Source organism: Mixophyes fleayi, unplaced genomic scaffold (assembly GCF_038048845.1).
Source record: "Mixophyes fleayi isolate aMixFle1 unplaced genomic scaffold, aMixFle1.hap1 Scaffold_37, whole genome shotgun sequence".
Lineage (NCBI taxonomy): Eukaryota > Metazoa > Chordata > Amphibia > Anura > Limnodynastidae > Mixophyes > Mixophyes fleayi.
In genome coordinates, this window is record NW_027447687.1 from 726,533 (window position 1) to 738,426 (window position 11,894).

An 11,894-nucleotide genomic window follows, 5' to 3' on the forward strand; every position below is an offset into this window, starting at 1 on the left:
GGCGTAACATGGATGAGGTTCCTAGATGGTTAAGGTTCCTACCTCTACTGACTGTGGCTTTACAACCGCTACAAATGGCTAGACAACTGTTGTCAGGATTCGGGTAAAAATAATTCCACACATAAGAGGTGGATTTTTTTGGTCTTATGCCCAGGCATGACAATGGCCTCCTTCTTATACACGTGCAAGAACTGCTTCCAATGGTGCAGGACTTACACAAACAACATCATCCTCATTAGTGCCCTTGTCAGCTACACAAATATTCCCCTCATCCTGTTGCAGTTCCAAAGTGGCATCCTCAATTTGTGTATCACCGGCTACATTTGGGTTGTTCAGGCTGACATCTGCAGAAATGCTGAAAGGGGCCTTCTCTATGGGTACACTATCAGACAGGCCAGGATTACACATAGCACTCATGGATAGACTCTCCTCAGGGATTTGTGTCATTTCTGAATCTGAACATATATTTTTCTCAAATGTCTTACTGTTTTCTTCCAGCTTGGCTTTTACACGTAAAAATATTTGTACATCACTTTTGGAGTCAGAATGACAAGGTCTTGCTTAGTCATGACTGACCTTACAAGAAGATGGCTCAGTGACAGTTGCAGAACTAGCACTCAGAGAAAGGCGAAGGCCTCATTCTTTCCTTGCCACTGCTTGTGTAGGATGGCGTGTTGGAAATTTTATTTTTTCTGCTGATAACTTTGTCTGGAATACAGGATTTTTTTCTTGACCAAGGTAAAAGGTGTTTTTTTACATTTCTGTTTCCCTGACTTAAAAACACTATGCACATGTGTTTTAGCAGATGACGTAGAGGGATTGACTGGAGCCACAGTACAATGTGACTGCAAATTAAGAACAACACTGCCACCCATATTATTTGTATTTCAGCAATGACCATTAGCAATGAACCTCTCCTCTGTGTGTTACTTATATAACAGTACAATGTGACTGCAGATTTAGAAGACCAAGCCTGCCAGACCTATTATTTGTATTTCAACAATGACAAATAGCAATGGATCTCTCCTGAATGTCACTGTAGACTTTGAAGAACACTGCTACCCCTCCCCTTTCATTTCTACCTATGACTCTGCCCAACTGCACTAGAGACTGCCAAGAACTGTGCTACCCCTTCTGTGTCCCTCTGTGAAATGGTGCTGGATCACCGTTGAGGGCGGTACTTATAGAATACAAAGTTCACGAGATCAGCCAACGTAACAATGACTTTTTGCCTCGTTTTCCATTCCGAGGGTGCACGAAAGTATCGAGCCGAGCTGGATCTACTAAGTTCAGGTGTGTTCGGTTCTCGAGGAACCGAGCCTGAGCATCTCTAGTATATATTACATCATATAAAGATATACCAAATATAAATCACAAAGTGCATGTTTTTTCCAAAAAGTCACAATACTATTGTAGTAAAAAACAAAAATATACAGTTTAGACACACGTGCCAATATAGTATTGCAAAATAAAATTTTCAAGTGCTTACATTAAACATTTTACATATATAAAGCATTTTAAATATTGTTGCCTTAAAAACAGGAAAACATCATAACTGTACTGTACATACTTTCAGTACCTTTAACTGACGGTAATGTGGGTGATCAAGGTTTTGTGGAGTAGCCGGGTACTCAGGATTATGGGGAGCTATTTGTGGAGGATGATGTGGGGTGATTAGTGGCGTACCTAGGTTAGGGGGAAATATTTGTTGCCATCTGTTATATAAAGGGTAAGGACCCTCAATGGGGTGTGGAGGTTGCGCATGTCCTTGAATTCGTGGCATAAGGCAATCTAGGTAAGCCATCATGCATTCATGGTTCTCCCACAGAATCCGCTCCAGCATACACATGTAACTTGACCTGCTACACCGTGTATTGAAGCCCTCCCTTGGTACATATATGTAACCCCCCCTCTATACCCACCCACCTGTATGCAAGGAGCGTGTATACCCGATAGGTCTTACATATGCATGTAGTGCATGACATCACACCTGAGCCGGGACATTCAGTAAGGAGCGGCGCAGAGAGGAGCCAGCAAGGAAGAAGACAAAAAGAGAAGAGAAGAGAAGAAAGAAGGCAATAGGAAGGTAAGTAAAAAAAACAAAGGCATGGAGAGGAAAGCAGGATGGCACATAGTGATGAAGGGGGGGAGCAGATGGCACATATTGTTGAAGAAAGGGGGGAGCAGGATGGCACAGAGTGATGAAAGGGGGGAAACAGGATGGCACAGAAAGATAAAGGTGGGATCAGGATGGCACAGAGTGATGAAATGGGGGAAGCAGGTTGGCACAGAGTGATGAAGGAGGGGAAGCAGGATGGCACAGTGTGATGAAGGGGGGAGCAAAAGCAGCATGGCATGGGGTAATGAAGGGGAGCAAAAGCAGCCTAGCACAGCGTGATGAAGGGGGGTCAGGTGAAGGGGGGAGCAAAAGCAGCATGGAGGGCGCAGTGTGATCATAAAGGGGCACAGCATGGTGATGAAGTAGCACAGTAATGTGTGTGTGATGACACATGAGGCTTGTGGCAATGTAATCTGTGTGATTGCACAGTCAGCTTGTGGAAATGTAGTACATGTGTGTGATGGAACAGGGAGCTTGTGGCAATGGGCAATGTATTGTGTGTGATGGCACAGGGGGCTTGTGACAATGGTGTGTGTGTGTGTGTGTGTGTGTGTGTGTGTGTGATGGCACAGGGGGCTTGTGGCAATGTAGTGTGAGTGTGTGAGGTAAGTGGTGGCTAATTAATAGGTGGTATTTTGTTTGTGGGGTGATGGTGAAGGGGCACAGAAATGTGTTGTGTGATTGCACAGAGTGCTTGTGGCAATGTAGTATGTATGTGTGATGGCACAGGGGGCTTTTGGCATTGTTGTGTGTGTGTGTGTGGTAAGTGGTGGCTAATTTATGGATGCTATTTTGTTTGTGGTGTGATGGTGGGGCAAATTAATTTAAGATGGGGTGGTTTGTGAACTATTAATTGAATGTGGGGCTAAGTTTGGGGAGCATGAGGTCTATTTATTAAATGTGAATATGAATTATTTAATCACAGTGACGGTTGAAGGAAATAGGTATATTTATTATATGTAAATGCTATTAATTCATTGCTGGGGCTGTTTGGAGGGAGGAAAACAGGTTTATTTATTAAATGAGAATACTATTACTTTAATGTTGGGGTTATTTGGCGGGATATAGATCTATTTATTAAATGGGAATACTACTACTTTAATGTTGGGGCTGGAGGAAGGCCTAAGTATTAATCATGGGTCCTGTTGATTTAATGCCGGGCAAGTCAAGATTGTGTACTCTTTATATACATACTGGATTCTTTATTAACTGCACTATGGTAGTAGCTGTCCTTAGTAGACTTACCACACCCCCTCTAGTGGTTTGGTTACGCCTCTCTAGTGGCTGGCCACACCCCCTCTGGTAGTCCTTTACCATTGTATTCCCCCTGTGGTTCCTTCATACTCCAGTCCGACACTGATGCCTCCTCATAGATAGAAGCGGTTATTGTGATTGATAATATTTCATATGTTCATATGTAGTGTCTTTTGCTTGAGCCTGAACACTACCAATAAAAGTGAAATAAGGTAGAATAAATACGATTGGGAGAATTATGCATGGAATGCTGCTGAAAAACATACAAAACTTTGCAGCTAAATGCAGAGTGAGGCAAATATTAGCGGAATAGTTTTATAAAATTTGCCAATTTCTATTACAGCCACACACCAATGTATAGCTTCACACTATTGACAATAGTACTGTGCTCTCTTTTATAATCAATAGCTTCCTCCTCATTTTGCAGGTTGGCATCACAATCAGTAAAATCATTAATATTTTAATGGACTTTTTTCGGTTTAAATTCAGAATTAATTTTCTGGCATTGGTCAATAGATACAAAAAGCACTAAACAATGTCAGTAAGGAGTTTCACGGATCAATGGTGTCTTATACATCTGTGTAAAAAAAGAAACCCTTATTAATCTATATGGAAATATGGTCACTACATCAGTCTATTGTTCATCTGTATAATAATAATACAGCAGTCAGAACACCCATTTAATAGACACTCCAAATAATATAAAAATAGAAAATGTAAGGGCGCAGTCCTCCGTCATTGCCGGAGAATGTTCTCATACTGTGTGTAGAGGAAGCTACAGATCTACCCAGTTGAAGGGAGAGAAGTAGCTAATCTGAGAGGCATTAACAAGCAGTGATAAACTCCAACATATGCTGCCAGAGGAATATGTCGGACTTTTAATTTTAGAAAGGACATCATGATTTTGGGTGGCAGTTATTGCATAATCGAAATAGCGATCATTAAGTTGCCATTTAAATCTAGCTTGCACGCATACCGTATACCACATGTTAGAGATCCAAACTGCACTTGTAGGCCCTTTCAGATGCTGCCTCAATTGTATAGTGCTACATAATGCATTATTGATTCATTAATAAACAGTGTTAGAAAGTATATAGTTTTACACTGGTCTACTATTTAAGTATGAGTTTAGTTTGTCTACTAAGTCATTTATTTCCTTATTTGACTTTTAGTTACACATGACTGTACAGTGTTTGATGTGAGTTCCCATGCACACCAGCCAAAATGTTTAAATCCTTTCTAGGGACACTTTGTTGCTGAGTCTGTGAACCTAAGCACACCCTGCACTGTACTGATTTGTCTGTCCTTAGTAAGCTCTATGCCACTTGGTTATATTGTACATTTTATGTATTTTAAATGCTCATGTTCAGTAAATGAATATAAATGCCAGTGAATATGAATAGATAGTAATAATTAATTACATAGAATAATAGGAAATGTACTGGGTAAGTGTCTGGAATCCATGGGAATATTGGAGCTATGCTCATGCACCTGGAAGGTGGTCAATAACTCCTTTACCTCAGGAAACAGACACAGAGGGCCTGATTCACTAAGTAGCATAAATACCAATGCGTGCCTTATTTTGTGCAAAATCGATCTGCACATGCCCAGAACTGGACTATAAGCCAGTGAATGCAGTAACATCCTATTCATCCTCGAGCGCAAAGGACACTGTCGAAGTCAGCAAATTGGATAAAGTCATTTCAATTAATATCGAGCAAACTTTGTCTGAAAAGATGCGTAGAGCACGCTACGGCGTGGAAGGGCGTATCCAGCCGCAACATGTGGCAACAACAGTTCTTACACTTTTACACACATTCGCACAAACACACACATTTGTAAATAGTACACATTAATTGTAGTTGCAACACATAATTATTTATGTCGAAATATAATAGTATTCATGTTTAATATTATAAGTTATATGCATGTTAGTAAAACATATGGTTCAGGTTAAAGGTAATGTGTCATGTCTGGTATCATTTTAATCCCCTATTCATCAGCAGCTGTCTGGTTCATTCGGCAAAGAGATCACACATTGCATACTTTAGTTATAGATGTTAGGGTATAAATCTTTAAAGTGATACTGACTATAAAATGCTGATAGACTAGTTGAGACTGGATTCTTGGTGAGAAAGTCGGAGCACATCCCCTGGACAGATGACCCCCACCTTTGGATATTTTGGTTTGAACTAGCCTATGATCTGCAACATCCTGGACCCTCCTGAAACCTGGACCAATAGAAGCAAGCCACACCATCTGCATTGTTTTACTGTACTTCTGACTGCATATAAGCAGGAGCTTTTCATCTAGTGAGCAGTCACCTTTGACTACAGACTTCAGACCTAAATAATTGTTCACTGCATCCAGAGCGCCTGCGATAAGTAACGGCTGTACTTATTATTATATCGCTTGAATTATTCTGCTACTTTTTGAGAATAAATATTTGTGTGTTGGAAACACAAATCGAGATTCGAAAATCGTTATTGGATAGCGACAAAACGTGCATAACAACACTTAAGACAGCCTATGATCTCATAGACAGAACAAGTAGTCAATGTGCAGTAAAGGACTTACCAAGCTCGAGCGCACACAGCAGCATCTGATTCAAGCTTTCGGCATCTAAAAAGTAAAGCTTTTTTTTTCTGTTGTATCGCATGCAAGTGTAAGTGACAATAAGTGGTGATGTCGGTTGCATAAGCATGCTAGAACATGTGTTTGAAGCAGCTGTAAAAATGCATTCATGTACAGTAGACATTAATAATATTCTAATAAATATATTTTGTAAAACAAGAAAAATATGGAGAAAAAAAACTTTATTTTGTTTTGGCCTTAATGATATTAGTAACAGGTTACATTAATTGAATGTTTTCTTTTAATGTTTTTTTCTATGCATTCTGATGAGACTTATATTCCACATATGTATTGGGCATATCCTGCAGTGTGTTGTCTGTCAGAAGAGAGCGTACCTACACCTATATACAACAAGAAACGTTTCTTAAGATCAGCTCCTTGAATACAGACGTGCGTATGCCCGATTTAGGTGTGTTTTATGAAAAACTCAATTTACATTTGTTTTTGTGTGCCTTAAGAAATTAGGCCCAGAATGCACAGACAGAAGACTTAAGGATATATTTTTGTACTTATCAGGCGTCCAAGTCCAAAGGTAAACAACAGAATTTTATAATGACTGTAATATAGCTGTTATAAAAGTGTCTATTTTTGTCACCTCATTTTGAGATGCACATCTAAATCCAGGATGCAGTGAGATGTTTTTTTTTTCTTTGAATAGCAAGATGCGTACCCTTTAAGCATGCATCCTCCTACAAATCATTATCTCCTTTTGAAAAGCTTTCTGGTAAAAAAAAATGGCCAGATACAGAAAGAGTCAGTCTGCTACAGAGACACAGGCTTACAACTCTCAGTACAAATAAAGAAATGGAAGTTGCTCAAATCAATTTATAGGCTATAGCAGGTGCGTGAAAGGGTGGGGTTATCCTAAAAGGAACAAACACAGAGAGATCCCCCAGCACACTGCTATAGCCAGCAACAGATCTGCTATTTCTACTGTAGATAAAAATGCAAATGTCTTAGTTGCACACATTTGCAAATGTATGTTAAAGCCACCCGCCTCTCCCCGGCGCTTTTGCTAATAGGGTGGTCCTAACTCTAAACAATGAAAGTCCCAAATATTTGGGCCATACATACTCTCAGTACAGCATGCCATATGATGGCAGAGGGGAAAGAAGGAAAATGTCATACTGCAGACAGAGCTCAGAGGGGTGTTCCAAAACCTCTGTGCTCACTAGACCATGTGATTGCCATGGTATTCCAGAATCATAAATCAAAGCAGCCTGAAAAAACCTAAAGGAAAATGGTAAATCCAAACATTCTTCTTATAATCTGCCACAGAGATGTATGGTAAAAAAACTAGAGATGGGCGGGCTCGGTTCCCCGAGATCCAAATTCATCCGTATTTAGCCTATCCGAGTACCGAGCCGAGCACGCTCGGTACTCTCCCGCCAATTCTTTTGCATTAATTTTTCTGGCTGTCAAAACTAAAGTCCTGTTTGGCAGCAGTGTCCAAAAAATATATTTAGCACTCCAAGTGCTTTTGGGGTGTTCCCCATTCTTTTGCATTAATTTTTCTGGCTGTCAAAAGATTTAAGGCTACTGTCAATCTGGTTGAAAAAGATTGTAATGTCAAGTACATCTCTATATGAAATACCAAATTAATCTTTATTGATATTTTTTTTTTTTTAAAGATCAATGTATACCAACCCTATTATCAGATTAAGCCTGTCATAATTCTCTGCTCCAGTCCCTGACTTTGACAGTTAGCTAACTGTTGTGGAGAGACTGTGTATAATCTGCATTAATTGTTTTCCCACAGTTATATGACATGGAATGGACACCATAATGACACCTATTTTTTCAATATAGGGTCCTCTATGTACTATTAATACAAAACTTGACAGCATTGAAAAGTCAGAACAAAATAGACCAAATTCCAAATGTGCCCAACCTAAGTCCATCCAAAACTTGCTCAGATCCACCAAAGCAAGCCTATTTATTGTAAGACAACAGGCAACACTGATTTTTGCATACCAAAAATCTGGTAAGATTATTCACAATTACTATATATTTGTAAGACTTTCTGAAACCGGTGTTCTGGTTTTGGTTTTGGATCTGGATTAACTTTGTGTTTTGGTTTTGGAAAAACCGGCCTTGCGTGTTTTGGATCCCTATTTTTTCTAAAATCTTTATTTTGTATGCTAAAATCACATAATTTTGCTTTTTTTCCCCTACATTATTATTAACCTTAATAACACTAATTTCAAGTCATTTGCAGTCAATTTGGACCATCTCACAGGTCACAACATTATTTTCATACACTTTGAAACAAAGACTGCAGCGACCTGGCCGAATGCTAAGTGACAGAGCAATGACTCAAACACACGGCAGTTCCTAGCACATCTAGGAAACATTGCCACACAGTAGTGTCAGTAAAGAAAAGTGGTGCAAGATGGAATTTTCTTTGGATCATGAAATCAGTTATGGTTCATTTGATCGCTCCACCCGTTCCTTGGATAACACGTGGTAATTCTACAGCTAATACATGGCGACAAGCGCTGACCCCCCACTCCGGTATGCATGCTTTTATCACACCCAGACCAATCCAGGGTGCCAGACAATGCACTAAAAAGAGCCATTACAATTCACAGCAAAAAGTAAGTTCATCACTGAATGAATCGAATCAGCCCCAATTCACAAAAAATTCTAATATAGAAGTGTCAGTTTGCTAGAGCTAATGAGTGCTGCATAGTTCCTCAGAAAGACATCTTATAGTTGTTTTATTAACCTCTGATGTTTTAAAACATTGTATTACCACCAACTTATTTTACCTTGTCTTCTGCTTTTAACTGAACTTCCAGATGACCAAAGTTGTGCCTAGCTACTGTTGTCTGATACAACATCACAAATAGCGGCCTTCTCATCCATTATAGAAACATTTGTATATAAGTGGGGTGTAGTTTAAGATTCAAATAGGGCTTTATTTAGCAGTGTCCAAAATTACTTGGTATGCTGAAGCAATAAGATTGCCCTTCACTGGAGATAAGGGGCCTAGCCCTTACCCTGAAAAACATCCCCATATCATTATCCCTCATCCACCAAAATTCACAGATGGTATGATGCAGTCAGGCAGGTAACGTTCTCCTGGTATCCGCCAAACCCAGACTTGCCTACCTGACTGCCAAACAGAGAAGCGTGATTCGTCACTCCACAAAACACATTTTCACTGCTCCACAGTCCAGTGTCAGTGTGCTTTACACCACTCCATTCGACGATTGACATTGGTCTTGGTGATGTGAGGCTTGCATGCAGCTGCTTGGCCATGAAAACCCATCCCATTATGCTCCTATCGCACAGTTTTTGTGTTACATTAATGCCAGTGGAATTTCATAACTCGTCAGCTATGGAATCAGTAGAGCGTTGGCGTCTTTTATGCACCATGCACCTTAGCAGTCGTTGACCCCGCTCTGTGATTTTACTTGGTCTTCCGTTTTGTGACTGAGTTGCTGTTGTTCCTAAATGCTTCCACTTTCCAATAATATCACTTACAGTTGACCGTGGAATATCCAGCAGGGATGAAATTTCACGAACCGTCTTACTGCAAAGGTGGCATTTGAAAAGAAGGCGAAGGGGAGCCAGTGTAAGGTAAGGCAGAGAGAGGAGGCAGAAGAAGAGCAGCGTGAAAAGAAAAGTCTTGCAGCCACGTTGAGTATAGAAAGCGGTGTGAGGTGGAAGCAGAGGAGGCCGGGGAGACGAAGGTTACAGTAATCAAGACGGGAAATGATAAGTGCATGGAGCTATATACACTATATACATTAATATTTATTTATTATTTATTAACAGTTATTTCTAGATTGCAGACATATTACTTGCTTTACAGAGAATATTTAATCATTCACATCAGTCTGTGCCCCAGTGAACTTTATAATCTATTTTCCCTACCACATGGACACACAAACACTCTAGGGTTCATTTAGTGAGAAACCAATTAACTTACCAGTGTGTCTTTATATGCTAGTTTGGTGGGTTAATGTCACAGGCAGATAGTAGTCCTCTGCTGACCGATATAGAGGCATAACCAAAAATCATCTAATTTTTGTTGGGTACAAGATATTTTTTGGGCTAATTTGGACCAAATTGGCTATATTTCTTATATTGCTATTTGCATGGCCAGCATTACATGCAGAAAATAATAAGTGATACCTTGTGCAAGGATTAATTTTCTATATGTTGCAAAGTTTAAGGTTGTTTCTCCTGCTGATCACTGTGCAAACCTGTCTGATGCCCATTGTCTGTAGCGAAGAGATAATGTACAGACTGTCATGAAGACTGAAATAAAAAGTCATTGCATGAATTTTAAATTTCACTCTTTTTACTTTAAAAGTTAACCCTTTTCCCACCATAAGTATGACTTTACAAAAAAAAAAATACTATAAAAGTTGAATTTTTTTATTTTTATGAATATAAAGACAAAATATGGCCTATTTAAGATCGAATTTCATGGAAAATCATCAGGAAAATGATCATACAAATTATTTAAAATAATAGCTTAAATAAGGCCCAAGGGGTTATCCATTAGATAACAATTAAATATAACATAACAATAATAAATAAAGGGTAGTGTTAAATTGTTATTGTGCATAAATATAACACAATAACCATATTTCCTTCATAAGAACACAAGAATTATTTAATAATTAGGTGTTTACACCACAAATATGCTTTAATTCACAAATACGTCGGGCCTGATTCATCAAGGCATGTATTTGTCGATTTTGTGTGTATCACACGCAAAATCACTCTGCGCATGCCCAGAACCAGGTCATATGCAACTAAGCACAGCAACGTTCAATGCATCTACCTGCACAAAGAACACTTACTACAGCCTACGATTTCTGGGAGTGGACGGGGTGGGGAAGGTGCGTTGACCTGTAGTCAATGCACAGTAAGGACATGCCAAACTCAAACGCTCACAGCCACGTGTGCATCAAGCTTTGGGCATCTCAAAGGTACTTGTTTTTCTCCAATATCCTAGTCCTAAGTTCTAGTCATCTCAGTGTCTTTTATGCATGCTATAACATGTATTTGCAATCAGGAGAAAATGTAAAAAAAATATTTGTTCAATAGACATTAAGAACATCCTAATAAATTGAGAAAAACATTTTTTTTTGCTTTGTTTTTTAACTGTTTGTCATTAAAGTTTATAGTAACATTAATTCAATACTTTTTTTTAATGTGTGTTCTTTTGCGAATGTACATTCCACAAAAGCATTGGACGTGTTCTACAGTGTCTTGTGTAGTAGAGCAGAGTAGACCTGCACCCGAGTTCATAGGGAGTACGCAGAGCCTATTTACGTGCGTTTTTAAACAAACGCACGTTGTGTATAGTATGCGTGCCTTGATGAATCAGGTCCGTTATATGTAAATATGCTATAAGTCATTTAAACCAGATCTCCAACTCTACTGCCCCTTATATCTCTAATCTCCTCTCCATTCACACTCCTGCCCGCTCCCTGTGTTCGGCCAGCGACCGCCGCCTCTCCTCCACAGCGTCGGACTGGCCCAGCGGACTACCGGTTAAACCATCGGTAGGCCCAGCTACCGTATGGCCACACCCCCTTTTACCCGTGGGCGGAGCTTAGGAGGCCCCTTTACGATGGTCCAGTCATCTTTCAATTGTGATCGCAGCTGCAATCATGTGACCCGGCCCTCCCCCTGTCAGCTGATCTACTACAGTCCAGCGGTTCACAGTAGAAAAAGAAGAAGAGAAAAAACAAAGAAACAAAAAAAAACTTACTCATCATCCAGCGCCGGATCCTCCTCCTCACTGACTGCCGGGCGTGACGTCATCACGTCCGTCAGCCTCAGTGAGAAGCAGCAGCAGAGAGGACGTCAGGAAAGAAGGTAAGTAAAGGAGAGTGAAGGGCAGAGAGACGCTGAAGGGGAC